This window comes from Dendrobates tinctorius, unplaced genomic scaffold (assembly GCF_039654945.1).
Source record: "Dendrobates tinctorius isolate UK_male_01 unplaced genomic scaffold, ASM3965494v1 ptg000035l, whole genome shotgun sequence".
Taxonomy (NCBI): domain Eukaryota; kingdom Metazoa; phylum Chordata; class Amphibia; order Anura; family Dendrobatidae; genus Dendrobates; species Dendrobates tinctorius.
In genome coordinates, this window is record NW_027361703.1 from 49,212,307 (window position 1) to 49,227,154 (window position 14,848).

Below are 14,848 nucleotides of genomic sequence, written 5' to 3' on the forward strand. Positions count from 1 at the left end.
CTGCATGCTTGAAACCGAATATTAGTCCAGGTGCCTTGTAGTACAAGTTAGAAGAAAAGTGTTCACTTGTCAATGGCAAAATTAGACATGACCTTTGTAGACTACTAATTAACGTTTAGTGCTTCTAGTGCGGCCATGCTTAGTCCAGACGCATGACATGTAGAGAAATTACCTCTAATCACTGGTATATTTAGCATTGTCCACTGCATAGGAGTAAAAGGCATTCACATCGCGAGACAATTCTGAACAAGCGTTGTTAAAATTGCTCGTTTCACGATTATCTTGCCATGTAAACAAATTGCTGATCCCTTGATGAATGGGCAAAATGCTCATTCATCTGGCACAATGATCTTTTGTGCTGCACAAAAGATCATCGTTCTCGGCAGTGCATCATCCTGTGTAAACATCCTGTGTAAACAGGACTCAGACGGCTGAGAATCATGACATCTAGCAAATTGCGCACAGTACGCAACATTTACTTTGGTCTACAGGCTTTTAAATGACCAGTCATCGTACTTTGCCATTAGTAGTCTGTAGCAATGTAGGTTGGTCATGAGTAAGATTGCTTAGTGCAGTCGAAACACATCGACTGGGTCGTGTCGACCATGAAAATTTTCTTTTGAAAAAGAAAAAAAGAAAAATCCCATCCTGTTGAGCAGGACTTCACTTTTTTCTATTATCCTTAATGTAGGTTGGTGCTTACTCTACAGCCTATTCAGTATTTATTTCTTCTAGCTACACCATTTTCACCAGCAGCAAACACAGATAACTGAAATAATTCCCTGTTTGCAGTGGGGCTCACAATCTAATAACCCTATACTAGGCGCCCTCCAACATTTGACAAGGTCACAGGGATTCAGATCAGTTATCAATATGCTTTTCGCAATGTGCACACAGAGGAAATCCATGTAAAGGAGCGGAAGAGCTGCCGTCACCCCTTCTGAAACACATTTGTATGAATGTGATGCATTGACCTGTTTTATACTGGTCAACGCAATTTTTCTGGCAAAAGGTTTTAAAACATATTTTAAGTCAATTTTGGCTGCTGATTACGAATATGAACTCCGTTTTTGGCTATCACATCAGGATTTCGAGATATTTTCAATTTTTGATGAAAATTACTCCTATCGAATGTTTTATGATAAAAACACGTGAGTTTTGGTACTACATTTTGTATATTTTTAATCAAGGAATAACAGAGATTACAAAGTCTATGTACAGCAAATCAAATATACTTACAGAATTAAATTACAAAATATAAAAACACATATATATGGCACACAGATGAATGGCAAATGGCAGTTATTTGAACTTTCTTTTCTTGGCTGATCTGTGATATACAGCTTCTGGGTTGTCTCTCATCAAGCTCCAGCAATAGTCAGCCATCATATGTGAGTCCCACCGGCCTTGATACCGTTCTTCCATTGTTTTAATGTCCTGATGAAAACGCTCCCCTTGTTCCTCGCTCACATCCCCAAGGTTTCTCTGGAAAAAAGTCGTCCAAATGGCTGTGTAAATAGTGAATCTTTATACTCATTCTACATCCAAGATTTCGCAGACTCATTAGTAGCTCTTCCACAATCTCTTCATAGTTGTCTGCTTTCTTATTCCCTAGAATATTCTGCACCACATTACAAAATGCATTCCAAGCTCTTTCTTCTGTCTCATTCATTGATGTGATAAAATTTGGGTCTCTCATAAGTGTTCTTATTTGAGGTCCATCAAATATTCCAGCCTTTTTCTTCTCTTCACTAAGACCAGGAAAAGTTGAACATACATAGTTAAAGCATTATCCACTGTGATTGAGAGCTTTGACGAACTGCTTCATCAGTCCAAGTTTTATGTGCAAGTGAGGAAAGACAATGTTCTTCCTCTCCACTAGAGGATCATGGATGACATTCTTATCGCCAGATGCCAAACTCTGTCGCTGAGGCCATTCAGTTTTCATCCAATGCCCTGCTGTAGCTCTACTGTCCCAGTAGCACAGAAAACAAGGGTGTTTTGTGTACCCTCCTTGCAGACCCAAAAGAAAGTTAACCATTTTCAAATCAACACAAAGTAACCACCCATTAACATTATATTGTAACCTCTCTAGAACAATCTTGATGTTTTTATATTCTTCTTTAAGTTTTACAGAATGACCTATTGGTACAGAGCCACACTTATTTCCATTGTGTAACAGAACACATTTTAAACTTCTTTTGGAACTATCAATAAAAAGCCTCCAATCCCTTGAATCATATGCTGGAAGTCCCATAAAGAGAAGTAGCCTTTCAACATCAGTACAATAGGCAAGCTGGCCATCTGAATGGAAGTACCGTATATACTCGAATATAAGTCGAGATTTTCAGCCCAAAAAATTGGGCTGAAAGTCCCCCTCTCGACTTATATTCGAGTCATATACATAGGGGGTCGGAGGGGGCGGATGTGTCAGGTCATACTTACCCGTCCTGACGCTGTCTTGAGCCCCCAGCTTCTCCCCGTGCTCTCTCTTCCTGCCTTCAGCGGTCACGTGGTGCCGCTCATTAAAACTCATCAATATGCGCATATTGATGAGTTTTAATGAGCGGCACCACGTGACCGCTGAAGGCAGGAAGAGAGAGCGCGGAGAAGCTGGGGGCTCAAGACACAGCGTCAGGACGGGTAAGTATAGTGATACTCACCTGTCCTGCGTCCATGGCTGCTTGCTGCTGTCTGTCATCGGTCAGTGACTTGAGACAGCAGAGGGTGCGGTGACGTGGTTAGTGCGCGCCGCGCCCCCTGCAGTCTGAACATCACTGACTGATGACGTGGCAGATAGCGGTGAGCAGCCATGGACGCAGGACAGGTGAGAATCTGACACCCAACGACGGAGAGGTGAGTATGTCATTTTTTTATTTTTACATGCAGCAGCAGCGGCAGCACATGGGGGAACAATCTAAGGAGCTTCTTATGGGGGCAGCATATGGGGGAACAATATGGAGCTTCTTGTGGGGACAGCATATGAGGGAACAATCTATGGAGCTTCTTCTGAGGACACCATATGGGGGAATAATCTATGGAGCATTTCCCACCCTAGACTTATACTCGAGTCAATAAGTTCTCCCAGTTTTTTGTGGCAAAATTAGGGGGGTCGACTTATACTCGGATCGACTTATACTCGAGTATATACGGTACTTACGCAGTTCTGCATCCCTGTTACGATAAAATGAGACACTTGTACCGGGTTTCAACATTCGATTCTCTTGTAGTCTTGAAGCCAATAGTTCAGCAGACTCTTTTGGTAGATAAAGATCTCTAACCAGATCATTCAACGCAGACTGAGTAAACAGAATTGGTTTGTCACAATCTTCATCACATGGCTGAAAAATATCTGAACTGTTTTCTTCATCAGTATAACAATGTGAGGAGAGATCTGTGTCAACGTTTTCTGGAAGCGCAGTAAATTTTGAAACAGGTATGTCTTCACTATGGGCAACTGGTCGAATAGCTGAAGGGATACTCAGGTATTGCAAATATTGCTTGTTTTTCTTATTGAAACCTTTTACATCGACAAGGCAGAAATAGCAGTCTACTAAATGATTGCTTGGTTCTCTCCAAACCATAGGAACTCCAAACTGAAGTTTAGCATTCTTTCCTTGAGACCATGATCTCAAGCTCTCAATACAGGTTTTGCAGACTCTGTGAGGAGCCCAATGCTTGTCTTGGTCTTCAAGTTTTACTTTGAAGTACGCAAAATACACCCTCTTAACAAAGTCAGTAATGTTGCACCTCTGCGTCTTCACAGTAAAGTTTCCACAGATGTAATAAAAAATATTTGAATCATTTGAGCACTGTCTTCTGCGAGATGTAGAGGCCATTGTTAGATCAGCAAAACATCCTGCAGAGAAATACAAGATAAAAGTTGTTAGCTACCTGAGATGTTCATTGAATTTCTGTCCCTCCCCCACACCTTAGGTATTGATTCACAAAGAAAAAACAGAAAAACAGCAGCATAGAAACAATAAATATCAAAATTCTTTGAAAATTTCAATAAATACAACAGTACCTGCACATGACTGTTGTGTACGTTGAAAACTGTTTGCTTACTTTCTTATCATAACAAATGGGAATTATGAATGTTCAAAGAAAACAAAGATATTCTCACATTTATTGGGAGACTAAATGAAAACTAAATTTACCTTAGTGAACCGTATAAACCAGCACTTTTCATATGCTACTTATGGAATTCATGAAAATGGGCTATTTACCTATAGCGCAAAAACGTGATGTGATAGAGAAATTATAAGATCATATTTGAATTCAGCACCCTCAAATTAGTCTAAAACTGTTCTTAAAGTCCATGCCAGAATTTTTTTTTTGTAGACCAGTAATCTGTGTTGCAACAATTAATTAGCCTTTGGACAGGGGTATCTGTTAGAGGACAGCCCATGTTGGGAGGATTAGTCTGGGCACATAGGAACTTGTTTCCTGTTAGAGAGTTGGAGAGCAGCTTCAAAATGAGTAAGATGTTGATACAGAAGGGTTAATGGTTTGCCTTTAACTGCCTTTAATTCTTTAATTCCCTTTTGCCTTTCATTGCTAGAAATTATTCTCATGACGCAGCAGTCTGTCAGTCTCCTCTTCAAGGAGACTATACTTCTTATCATATATGTTCTCAATAGTCAGCCACAACGTGTTCTTGGTACATGGTAAATAAAGAATGACCCTGGGTAGCGGTGGGGGCTACATGAGCTACATAGAGTTACATTTGTTGTAAATGGTATAAAATATTGTCTTGTGTTTCATTATGTCAGATAAGGTGACTTGCTCACAACCTGTGTGCAGTTTCCTTTTTCTCCAAGCGCTTGTAAATTAAGGGCGTAAACTCCTAATTTGGCCTCACTGGTGATCTGGTATGCCTGCCTTTGGGTCAGAACGAAAACAGCTATAACAGTTTTGGCGCCCGAACGCGGGACCGTGGTAACCAGCCTATTCGGAATCCATATATGGGAGCTTCCTGGGAGGTTGGACATGCAAAATCCAGCTACAACAATGTATTGCTGTTAGAAAAGGGCCACAAGTGAAGAGTGTATTTAGTTCCAGGGGAATTGAAGATATCATGTTTGAGAACAAGTTCTACTAGCAACTAACCATTTCTTATAAGGCTGAAATGTGGAGTTAGAACTAATTGGACAAAAGCATCTACAAGTCTGCAATGAGTACGACTGTAGCATACCAGAGATGTGGGAGGCAGAATACCACATGGCTGATAGAAGGAAAGGGCTACATGAGCATTGTGTTACTGGTCCTGGAAGATAGCAGTTTCTATTCTGACCAGGAGGGGACAGGGAGGTACACCTGTAATAGTGATGGATAAGAAAGGTGAAGGACAAAGCAGAAAGGTTGGAAAGTACTTCCACACTTGCGTTATTATACCATCATACCATACAGTCAAAATGCCATATCTGTTACATGTAAGAATTTTGTATGATACATAAAAATTGTACCGAAAATGTATTTCTTGCTATTGATAGTTACAGTTCTATTTAAGGAATTCCAGTGAAGACGTTTTTATCTTTTTTCACTGGACTCTCGTTTCCTTGATTTGTTTAATATTTTCAAGGTCCCCATACCAATAAACCACTTGTGACCTGAATAGGGGTCAACAGCAAACCCTCAGATCATTTACACACACTAAGGAGCACCATAGCCGGATGCCTTGAGACAGTGAAGCAAACCTTGCCATGAATGGTCCCTTACACCTAAATTGGCGTGGTTGGCAGGATTGGTTTGCCCTGAAGAAACTTTTAAGAGATTTTGCATATATTTGCTATTAATTATAAAACTCTCTTTACTTGTAATTTGTTGTATTCACTATTGCCTATATTGTCAAAAACGCATCTTATGAAACATAATTCCTGGCTCTCTTTTTTTCCCATTTTTTTCTATTTCAACTCCGCATTGGTTGTTCAAAATGTCTTCTGTTGATAAGGCTCATTCAATTTCATGTTCAGAGGATCTTTTCTCTCTTCTATCATTTTTTATTAAATGGAGGATCAATTCTTGGGCAAAATGCAGAGAAGGAACTCTCACCACCATGTTCAGTGCATAGGAAACTGATGTCCATTACTGCAAATATGAAACGGTTATAAATTGCAAGCAACATAACTACCACATAAAAGAGATTATTATTAGTTAATTGTCACCTAATTTCCTGAGGCAAATACTCTTCAATTAGAGGGAGGTTTAGCATTAATGTCATTTTTCACCAATTCTTTAAGATTTCATTGGTTGTAGATTTTATAACTTCTAGACAAGGGTCTTCTAAAGTGTACGACTTTGGAAAGTGCTTTGTTATTTTCTCTAAGGTACCTGCTTAAAAAAAAACAAAACGAAATAACGGAAAGCAAGCAAAGTCATTAGCAACCGATTACAATGAATAATTATGCTAGATGAACCAGGAATTAATTTATAATTAGAGGATAGAAATAAATGTCTAATGAATATGTTTCCCAAAATTCTTTGATGTAAAAATAATTAGTTTGGTCCAGCTTCTGCATCAAGAATGATTTTAAAATTATGCAGATACTTGAAATATTCAGTATTTGGAGAAGACCTTTAATGGTCATTAGTCAGGAAAGCACATGCAGTGTGATATTCAATCTAGACTCAAATTATTTCATGTTTTGTGTCCTTTTTATTTATTAATGTCACAAAATGATATATGAATATATTAATGATGTTTGTGCCAAGCATGTTTCATTTACCACCACAGTACTTTAATGAAAATAGCACATTCGGCCTGACTATATTCATTCTACTGTTTTATGGTTAAGTAATTATTTAAAAAAGCAAAAAGTTAAATTAAAAAAAGCAAACATTACTATTCAACAAAATGTCCAATTTGAAGAGACACTAATTATAAAATAGGAAAGAAATTAGAAAATAAATATGAAAAACGCTCACTGTAGTAACTTTTTCCTGTTTGGTTCCTTTCTGTACTATGGTGCAATGCAAATGGACGTGCAATCAGTTAATGGAGCGGTGCAGAAATATGCTACGCCATAGTGTATATATGTTTCTATATTGGCCAAAGAGCGTTTGTGCACCTGTACATTAATTTAATAATAAAAGTGTGTGGGACTTTTTTTGCTGTATAAATTGGGATGGGAGGTGAAAGGTAGCGCCCTCCTGGGCTCAGCGCCCTGATATACTGTACACATACATCGCAGGCAAGATTTTAATTACAGGCTTGGCCTGATTTCCTTTAGTTTCCCCAGGTAAGGTGAGGCCTGGTTTGATAGATGGAAAGGTTGGACATTTATCAACATTTTTTCCTGCACCCAGGGTAAGTACATACACAGGGAACGGTTTATACCCGTTTATATCTGCCATCCAATTTACTATTTGCCAAAAAAGCCCTATCCCTTTTGTTATTCCGTGCACCTCTATTCAGTTACTAGAAAAAATAGAGGTCATTGATAGGAAATAGAGCTCTGTTCAATATTTATTTTCTTGACTACTTGTTTCAGGAGATTGAAAAGTTTTGAGGAATGACAAATAAGTATATGATTTTATTAAAGGTTTTATGTTCCTTCAAGGCAAAACCTTTATTTTTCCAGAAATCCTACTGTTAATCTAAAAATCTACTCTTTCTCGCTCATTGAGAACCCCCAAGGGTGGTTTGCACGTTCATGACCGGGCCAATTTTTACAATTCTGACCACTGTACCTTTATGAGGTCATAACTCTGGAACGCTTCCATGGATCCCGGTGATTCTGACATTGTTTTCTCGTGACATATTGTACTTCATGTTAGTGGTAAAATTTCATTCAAATAACTTGCGTTTATTTGTGAAAAAAATGGAAATTTGGCAAAAATTTTGAAAATTTTGCAATTTTCCAATTTTGAATTTTTATGCTTTTAAATCACAGAGATACGGCACACAAAAAACTTGATAAGTAGCATTTTCCACATGTTTACTTTACATCAGTACAATTTTGGAACCAAAATTTTTTTTTGTTAGGAAGTTATAAGGGTTAAAAGTTGACCAGCGATTTCTCATTTTTACAACACCATTTTTTGAAGCCACTTTGAGGGGTCTATATGATAGAAAATACCCAAAAGTGACACCATTCTAAAAACTGAACCCCTTAAGGTGCTCAAAACCACATTCAAGAAGTTTATTAACCCATTAGGTGTGTCACAGGAATTTTTTTGAATATTTAAAAAGAAATGAACATCTAACTTTTTTTCACAAAAAAAATACTTCAGGTTCAATTTTTTTTATTTTACCAAGGGTAACAGGAGAAATTGGACTGCAAAAGTTATTGTGCAGTTTGTCCTGAGTACGCTGATACCTGATTTGTGGGGGGGGAACGACTGTTTTGGCGCATGGCAGAGCTCAGAATGGAAAGAGCGCCGTTTGACTTTTTCAATGCAAAATTGGCTGGAATTCAGATCGGACGCCATGTCACGTTTGGAGATTCCCTGATGTACCTAAACAGTGGAAACCCCCTACAAGTGACCCCATTTTGGAAACTAGACCCCCCAAGGAACTTATCTAGATATGTGGTGAGAACTTTGAACCCACAAGGGCTTTACAGAAGTTTATAACGTACAGCGGTACAATTAAAAAATCATATTTTTTCCACAAAAATGATCTTTTCACCCCAATTTTTATTTTCCCAAGGGTAACAGGACCCTAAAAGTTATTGTGCAATTTGTCCTGAGTACGCTGATACCCCACATGTGGGGGTAAACCACTATTTGGGCGCATGGCAGAGCTCGGAAGGGAAGCAGTGCCATTTGACGTTTTTGGCTGGAATTGAGATCGGACACCATGTCGCGTTTGGAAAACCCCTGATGTACCAAAACAGTGGAAACCCCCCACAAATGACACCATTTTGGAAACTAGACCCCCTAAGGAACTTATCTAGATGTGTGGTGAGAACTTTGAACCCCCATGGGCTTCACAGAAGTTTATAACATAAAGCCATACAATTAAAAAATCATATTTTTTCCACAAAAATGATCTTTTCACCCTCAATTCTTATTTTTCCAAGGGTAACAGGACCCTAAAAGTTATTGTGCAATTTGTCCTGAGTACGCTGATACCCCACATGTGGGGGTAAACCACTATTTGGGCGCATGGCAGAGCTCGGAAGGGAAGCAGTGCCATTTGACGTTTTTGGCTGGAATTGAGATCGGACACCATGTCGCGTTTGGAAAACCCCTGATGTACCAAAACAGTGGAAATCCCCCACAAATGACACCATTTTGGAAACTAGACCCCCTAAGGAACTTATCTAGATGTGTGGTGGGAACTTTGAACCCCCATGGGCTTCACAGAAGTTTATAACATAAAGCCATACAATTAAAAAATCATATTTTTTCCACAAAAATGATCTTTTCACCCTCAATTCTTATTTTTCCAAGGGTAACAGGACCATAAAAGTTATTGTGCAATTTGTTCTGAGTACGCTGATACCCCACATGTGGGGGTAAACCACTATTTGGGCGCATGGCAGAGCTCGGAAGGGAAGCAGCGCCATTTGACGTTTTTGGCTGGAATTGAGATCGGACACCATGTCGCGTTTGGAAAACTCCTGATGTACCAAAACAGTGGAAACCCCCCACAAATGACACCATTTTGGAAACTAGACCCCCTAAGGAACTTATCTAGATGTGTGGTGAGCACTTTGAACCCCCAAGTGTTTCACAGAAGTTTATAACACTCGGACGTGAAAATAAAAAAATCATTTTTTTCCACAAAAATGATATTTTTGCCCCCAATTTTTTATTTTCCTAAGGGTAACAGGAGAAATTGGACCCCAAAAATTGTTTTGCAATTTGTCCTGAGTAGGCTGATACCCTACATGTGGGGGTAAAACACTGTTTGGGCGCATGGCAGAGCTTGGAAGGGAAGGAGCACCATTTGACTTTTTCAACTCAGAATTGGCTGGAATTGAGATCAGACGCCATGTTGCATTTGGAGAGCCCCTGATGTGCCCAAACAGTGGAAACCCCCAATTATAACTCCAACCCTAACCCCAACACACCCCTAACCCTAATCTGAGCCCTAACCCTAGCCCTAGCCCTAGCCCTAACCCTAGCCCTAACCCTAAGGCTGTGTGCACACGCTGCGGATCTTGCTGCGGTTCCGCAGCGGTTTTGGCTGCTGCGGTGTACAGTACCATGATTCCCTATGGGAATCAAAAACCGCAGTGCAGACGGTGCGGAATTTTCCGCGCGGATTATCTGCGGTTTTCAATCCGCAGAAAGAATTGACATGTCAATTCTTTCTGCGGATTCTCCTGCGGTTTGCCATCTCCTCTATTGAGGAGATGAAAAACAGCAGGACAAAACCGCAGAGCAATCCGCAGGTAAAACCGCAGGTCTTTTGACCTGCGGTTTCACCTGCGGATTTTACAAAATCCGCGCGGATGAATCCGCACCTAATCCGCAGCGTGTGCACACAGCCTTACCCTAACGGGAAAATGGAGATAAATACTTTTTTTTTTAGTTTTATTATTTTTCCCTAACTAAGGGGGTGATAACGGGGGGTTTGACTTACTATTTATGGCGGTTTTTATGTTTGGCGGCTGTCACACGCTAAAAGACGCTTTTTATTGTAAAATAGTTTTTGCATCACCACATTTTGAGAGCTATAATTTTTCCGTATTTTGACCCACTGAGTCATGTGAGGTCTTATTTTTTGCGGGACGAGTTGACGTTTTTATTGGTACCATTTTCGGGCACGTGACATTTTTTGATCGCTTTTTATTCCTATTTTTGGGACGCAGAATGAACAAAAACCAGCGTTTCATGAATTTCTTTTGGGGGGTGCGTTTACACCGTTCCGCGTGCGGTAAAATTGATAAAGCAGTTTTATTCTTCGGGTCAGTACGGTTACAGCGATACCTCATTTAGGTCTTTTTTTATGTTTTTGTCGGTTTTATGCAATGAAAACTATTTTATATAAAAAAATAATTATTTTTGCATCGCTTTATTCTGTGAGCTATAACTTTTTTATTTTTTCACTGATGATGCTGTGTGGCGGCTCGTTTTTTGCGGGACAAGATGACGTTTTCAGCGGTACCATGGATATTTATATGCGTCTTTTTTATCGCACGTTATTACACTTTTTGTTTGGCGGTATGATAATAAATCATTTTTTGCCTCGTTTTTTATTTTTCTTTTTTAAGGGGTTCGCTAAAATGGTTAACTATTGGGACAGTTTTATAGGGCGGGTCATTACGGACGCGGCGATACCTAATATGTGTACTTTTATTGTTTTTTTTTATTATTTCCAAAAAATGGATTTATTGAGGGAATATTTTTTTTTTTTTTTCTAATTTATTTGGCGATTTTTTAAAATTTATTTTTACATTTTTTTTTAATTTTTTTTTTACTTTATTACGTAGTCCCAGGTGGGACATCACTGTCCTGTGACAGATCGCTGATCTGTCACATCACAGATCACTGTGACAGATCAGCAATCTGTCACAGGCATTGAAGAAGACTTCCTCTTGCCTGCGCTTTGCAGGCACTGAGGAAGCCAGCTTCCTCAGGTCCCCGAAGGCCCCCGCCGCCATCTTGGATTCGGGGGCCTGGAGGATAGGAGCCCCCCGCAGCAGCGCTGCACATTGCGCTGCCATGGGGGGCTCAGGGAAGCACGGAGGGAGCCCCCTCCCTGCCGATGCTTCCCTTTAACTCCCGGTACACCGCGATCATGTTTGATCGCGGTGTGCAAGGGGTTAATGTGTCGGGGGCGGTCCGTGACCGCCCCTGACACATAGTGCCGGGTGTCAGCTGTGATAATCAGCTGACACCCGCCCGCGATCAGCGGCGCTCACCACGTGGGCACCGCTGATTGCGGTAGACGTACTATCCCGTCCACGGTCATACGGGCCCGGGTACCGTGGACGGGATAGTACGTCGCATGTCAGGAAGGGGTTAAAATGTAAGTACACACGTCAGTGATCAGGTTGACCATCGTAAGCGCTGTAAGGAAGACAAGCGTAAGTCATAAAATCTTTGTTCTTCAAAGCCTTAAATAAACGGAGAGGTTGGTAAGTTCTGGGATCCTAGGACTACGTACCTGCCGCGAAGATGACTAAGGCTGTCATTTCAAAAGAGAAAGCTGTGCGTTGTTATTCCCCATTGTCACTCAGAGCTCCAAATTCGTGCAGAATAAAGTCTCATAGTGGGAAGGAAAGTGTTCAAAGTAATAAAATGAAGATAAGGCGATGAGGAATGTACTGTTAGAGACATATGATACTTACGGAAAGGATTACAGCCTTCAATATCTAGATGCAGTAGCTCCTTCGAGAAATTAATGATAGATTTCTTAGCCATAAAAAAGGATGCTGATAAATTGATGATGGGAACAACATTGCTGGAAGTTATAATTCTGTACAGCATCAGGTGTTCACACTTGGCTTTTGCAATAAAAAAGAAAGAAGAACATTCATTGCTCTCCAGTGTTCACAAACAAACATTAAACAACACAACAAAATGCGCTGAGTGCTCATATTTTTATTAAAAGGCGAAAAGAAAATAATCTCAGTGTTGTATTGATGCGTATTAAATTATATGAAGACACTATTGTTTAGCTCATGACTGACATTAGTACTTCTGAATTCAAGTAAACCCTCGCCTTTGGGCCACCCAGCGTATTATAGTGGAGAACTTTCTAGTTTAATGTTATTGTTGGCACCATTTATTAAAAAAAAAGGTAAAGACAAAATACATACATATACAGTAGTTGGCAGCCTGTATCATGTGACTAATAATGAATAACAAAGGAAAAAACATGTAGGAGTGTTGGTCTGGTGGATGGTATATGAGGTAAGTCTGTAATCATGCAGAATAAGTATTGAACTACATGTCTAATTTTAAAGGACTGTTAATGGCAAAAATAGGACAATCAGAGTAATTCATCAGGGAAAAGGAGGAGAAACATTCAGGATATATATTTGTGTCTAAAGTCCTTAGACAGATCTCTTCTCTTTTTGTTCTCCATGACTTGTGTGGCACACAGACACACAATGCAAAAATTGAGTCAAGTTCTCCCCTTTTTATCTGGTTTCAGGTATGATTTTCATATTGCCCACACCTGTTACTTGCTACAGGTGAGTCTGAATGAGCATCACATGCTTGCAACAAGGTTGTTTACCCACACTTTTGGAAAGGTGCCAACAATTTTGTCCGAACCGTTTTTGAGGTTTTGTATGAAATTATGTCCAATTTGCTTTGTTCAAATACACACAAAGGAAATAAACATGTGTACAGCAAAACATGTGTAATTGCAATAATTTTCTGGAACAATTTCAAGGGTGTCAACACTTTCAGCCATAACTGTATACATATATTTGCCCTTTGAATGTTATACCCACATGAACAGCTATCTATGGTACTATAGACTTACTGCTATTATAGAATAACTGCTCCCCACATATGTATTTTGGGTTTTGTACCCTTGGATGTGCCCTTCCTTTTTCAGCATTTGTGCATATCTATTTATTACCTTCCTGATCTCCAATAAAGTTTTTTTCTATTTTTAATCTTTGATTATATGGACTTTTTTTGTTCCTCCTTTTCGCTCATGTAACTGTATTTAGCAGAAAGTCTGTTGTGGTATCTCGTCACTGCGGCACTGTAAAGGGCCCGTCACACTAAGCGATATCGCTAGCAATATCGCTATAACATCACTGGTTTTGTGACGTAGCAACGATATTGCTAGCGATATCGCTATGTGTGATACTTACCTCTGACCGGCTCCCCCGTGGTTTTCGCTGATTGTGCGAGAACGTCCTGGGCCGTTTCTCGTCATCTGCTTCCTGCTGGGCTTCCTGCTGTGGCGACGAGCGACGCGTGGACGCGGGCGGGAGGATGTCTTCATTGCCTCATCTGACAGGTAAGTAGTGACCGCCGACCACTGCTATGTCGCTGGTGAGATCTGCCTGTGTGGCAGCTCACTAGCGACAACTTAGCGATGCACCAGCGATCCTGACCGCGTCATATCATTGTCGGGATCGCTGGTGCATCGCTAAGTGTGACAGTACCTTTACACTATCACTCTGATACCTGCAAAATAAATATAGAAATTATCATTATGAGTATTGAAAAGACAGTGATGTTAGTTTGAGTTATGTTGGTTGCACCACTAACTGTTCACAGTAGAATAAGGATGCCATTTAATACAGTGCCCACGTTTACACAATAATTGATGACAATAAGAGTGAAATTAGAGGTGCACCCAATTCTACATAAACATGCACTACTGTACGGTAGCCACAGAGGCAGGTGCCCCATTGGAAAAGATCAAGTATATGTAATAGTCAGCATAACACTGCTTTGCAACATATTAGCAGTAATTAGATGTTGCTTAAAATGCATAAATCAACAATACAATAATATTAAACTTTGTAGTATATCTTGTCATAGAAATGTGTTTCATTTTCCACTTATGAGCCTTTTCTTATCCTCACACCTGGTCTGTAACTGATCATTTATCTGCTTTAGGGCTCATATTCATCTGCGTGAAAAATGGACAAGTACAATCAGATAAAAAATTGTGATGCACTCAGACTAGTGTTACTCAATGATTCAGTGCTCATCTGCTATTTTTTTGTCAGCTCAGGTCGGACTGAGAAAAAAAAAAATCGCAGCATGCTGCGTGTGGCCACGTACTGTATGTTGGACGAGACTCGGCAATAAAAGTCGATGGGTGCGAGAAAAAAAAAATTGCACGGCACGCAGACCATATGTATGCCATCCTAATTGTGTCTGTGTGAAACGCACTTATGTATGCAAAATTCAGGAAATTGCTTTAGCACAACCCAAGAAGTTCGTCATTTGATATGAGGGATGTTATAAATGG